Below are 4,146 nucleotides of genomic sequence, written 5' to 3' on the forward strand. Positions count from 1 at the left end.
CTAACACCCACGCATGTGCCAATGTTAACACCACTACATTGGCAACTACGACTGAAATGGGAAAGTGACCATCGGCACTGGACGTTGGCGCAGCGCCAGAGCGTTGCATGGTGTGATGAATCCCGATACCTTCTTCCTCTTGTCCATGGGAATGCGCGGATCTGTCGTCCTCCATGGGAACAGCTCCTTGACACCTGTACTGTGGGATGGAGACAAGCTGGTGGGCGACTCCATTATGCTCTGTGGAACATCCATGTGGGCATCCATGGGTCCAGTGGAGCTCATATAAGGCAACATGATGGCCAAGGAGTAGCGTACATTGGTTGCAGACCACATACACCCCTTTATGACGACCATGTTTCCTGACGGCAGTGACATTTTACTACAGGATAATGCGCCATGTCACAAAGCTGGAACTGTGATAGAGTGGTTCAAGGAACACAGTGACGAGTTCCAATTGATGTCCTGGCCCCCAACATGCCAGATCTGGATCCAATCGAACACCCTGGGATGTGAGTGAACGCAGCGTCAGAGCTGATCGCCCCTCTCCCTGGAATTTACAAGAATTTGGTTACTTGTGTGTGCAGATGTGGTGCCAGCTCTCTCCAGCGACTTTCCAAGGTGTCACTGCTTCCATTCCGTGATACATCACCACTTTTATCCATGCCAGAGGTGGACATACCGTTTACTATGTAGGTGATCATAATGTTCTTGCTGATCATTGTATATTGCAGTGTATGTGAAAAAGTGATAGACAGAGAGTGACGGAGGTGCGTCTGCATTACTTACAAAAGGGAAAGCTTAAATATTGGTGTTGTTCCTTAGAAAAACTTCCTCAAAAGTCTAGTGATTGGCAGAAGAGACATGCTATCAGTCAAGCATGACTCAAGAGATGGGCTGTGGCCATACAAGTTTGTGACGACTATACCCTGGGGCAGCTTAAGCCTTTGTACGCTAAGAAAACACACCCTTTCACTAGAGGCCCCTACACACAGGCAGACTGGTCCAGCAATCCAGTTGCCGAACTGGTCCGCCTCGAGAAGCATACCTGTTTGTGGGTGAATTGCTCATGACCGGGTCTGTGGTCCATGACCATTGCTTCGACAAGCGAATCTCTACCTAGTCAGCCAGCCCACAGTCCATCAGTACAGAAAGGTAGGTTCCGCCAAGTGGTTGCCAGTGTCCACATAAAGTCTGACACTTGCATTCTAAACTGATTGCTACTCCAAGCTAGCTGATCACAGAGCACTTAGCGTCCTACAGACCCGATCAATGTGCCATGACAGCCCAGCCACAGAACCTTGAGACACATACCCTTTCTGTTCTTCTTTGTCTTAATAAAATGTCTATGTTTACTTCTTATTTATTCAAATATGAAGAGGTGACATGCATGGAGACAGAGTTTAGTGACCATGACATCGTCATAGCTACTTTGATTACTAAAGTTAATAAATCAGTTCAGAAGGCTAGGACACTGTTTTTGCTAGGAAGAGCAGGTAGACAATTGTTAGCATCCCACATAGAGAATGAATCGACATCAGATAGTTCCAGCATGGTGGACGTAGAAAAGCTATGAACAAAGTTTAAATGGATTGTAAATCATACTCTAGAGAAATATGTTCTGAGTAAGTGGACTAAGGACGGAAAAGACTCACCCTGGTTTTACAAAAAGTTCGAAAAATTATGACGAAGCAAAGGCTGTTACACTCTCGGTTCAAAAGAAAACGTGGCAAACGTTGACAGGCAAAAGTTGATAGAAATTCGTGCATTTGTGTAAAGATCGATACGCGAAGATTACAACTACTACCACCATCAATCATTAGCAAGCGATATCGCCGAGAAGCCAAGAAAATATTGGTCCTTCGTAAAACTGCTAAATAGGTCTAAGGCCTCTATACAGACACTCGCTGAAAGTTTTAAATTTCACATTTAAGAAATCGTTCACGCAGGAGAATCTACAAACCTACCATCGTTTGACCATCGCACAGACTCCCGTATGGTGGACATAGTAGTAAGTACCGCTGGTGTAGAGGAACAACTGAAAGAGTTGAAAGCAAATAAGTCGCCAGGTCAGGATGGAATCACAGTCTGGTTTTTCAAAGAGTACCCTACAGCATTGGTCCTTTCCTTAGTTAGCCTTTATCGAGAATCTCTCGCAAAACAGCGGATCCGTAAAATTACAGCAGGTAGACAATTGTTAGCATCCCACATAGAGAATGAATCGACATCAGATAGTTCCAGCATGGTGGACGGAGAAAAGCTATGAACAACACTGGTTTTGGACACTGGTTTGCTGCAGAATCATTGAACAGACTCTCAGTTTGAATACAATAAATTTCCTTGAGAAGGAAAAGCTTCTGTCAACAAATTTAGTATGTGATATCGTGGTAAAAAATTATATATTGGCAACTGTAACCTTGATATTTCTTGTCACTGTTTTACCGAAAGTTCTGATTTCATTGTGGCTTCACGATTATTTAAAAAATTTAAATCACCATGACAGAATACAGTTATCTTACAATGACACTGCCTATTATTAGATTCCTGGGTTCGATTCCCGGCGGGGTCAGGGATTTTCTGTGCCTCGTGATGGCTGGGTGTTGTGTGCTGTCCTTAGGTTAGTTAGGTTTAAGTAGTTCTAAGTTCTAGGGGACTGATGACCATAGATGTTAAGTCCCATAGTGCTCAGAGCCATTTGAACCTATTATTAGAAAGTTTCTTAGAGGTGACTGTTACATTTGCACATATAAACGAGAATCATCTTCTAAACAACTACAAGAAATTTCCTCTACCTCTGTTGACTAGCATGGGTGTATCGTCAGTGACTGATATATATCAACTTAAGTCCCCTTGATATCGCCAGTCTTCCCCGAAAATAGTTTACAGTAAACCATCAACATCTTCCTTCTTGTCGTCTGGAATTGTGGGGCTGTGAAATACTTCAGCTCATGGTTCAGAAAAGAGTTTGTTGATGGCCCACCCGCGTTTCATAAGAAAATTCCGTTCTTGTATATCTTGCTGGGACCTATAGAATGCACTTGCCTCCATGTCTTTTCGATAGCTCCGTACTTGTATATGAAAATTCGTTTCATTTCAGTTATGTGATCCAAATTTCGTAGCCTTGTCGCTCTCGTCTTCGCCAAGGTGTTTACTTCACCCACTGACTGGTAGGCCTCCTTGTTTTCCTGTTTTGATTGAATTGCTGGCCTTTTTCGTAAAAATTTCCCACTCTATCGAAAACACGGTCAACAGAAAATTGTGTCCTTTTATTAATAATTATTGATTTTAGTGCCATGCAATATTATTACGAGGGAGGTCAAAAGCACGAACTGATGCTGACAGCTGCTCTGTTTGGGAACTTCTGGCCGAGACTGGAATGGAAATCAGGTGCCTGGAATTAGTGTCTCCAATTGGTCGTAATGGATTAGTTCTTCACAGGCTCGTATCATGAGATACGTTCGAATTCGCTTAATTGTGTCATGTATGCAGGTTCTGCTTACCCTGTATGTATCGTTCCACTTCGTATCTCACTTGTTTTAAATTGTGGACATGTTCACCTTTGCGTTTCATCGCCTCATTTGTTGTCCGCATACAGAAAACTAATTTCAGCGAAGAGTTGACATTTGGTTTCATTAGTGACGATGAAGCCTGGAACCTAACAAAAGAGAAAGTAATTATACCTCAGCATAATTTCAGTTTGCCACATTTTGGGGGCAAAGTGTAGAGCAGAATACAGCAGCATGCTTTTGTGACACAATTTGTCAATGTAGATGTGTATATGGGATATGGTAACTATGTAAAGTGGCAACACTGAGAATTTATGAACTGCATCTGCCATGTGTGAGTGCTGTATGAAGCAAATATTTGCTACGTACTATTGATCAAAACAAGCACCTGCATATCTTTACACATTGCCTGACAAAGATATGAAGCACCCAGAATACAAGTTCGGATGTCATGTAATTTTGTACACATACACACTAGTGGCGGGATTTAGACGAGTAGAGTTGCAGTTCTCTGTTACAGGGAAAGTGGCGATAAGAGAGTGTTAATGTGGTTCGTATTTAGCGTTACTGCCAGCCACGGTACGCTATACAACGGGCGTGAACAGTGTCACATGTTGAGTGATCACTCTGAAGACTTGGA

This window comes from Schistocerca nitens, chromosome 7 (genome assembly GCF_023898315.1).
Source record: "Schistocerca nitens isolate TAMUIC-IGC-003100 chromosome 7, iqSchNite1.1, whole genome shotgun sequence".
Classification (NCBI taxonomy): Eukaryota; Metazoa; Arthropoda; class Insecta; order Orthoptera; family Acrididae; genus Schistocerca; species Schistocerca nitens.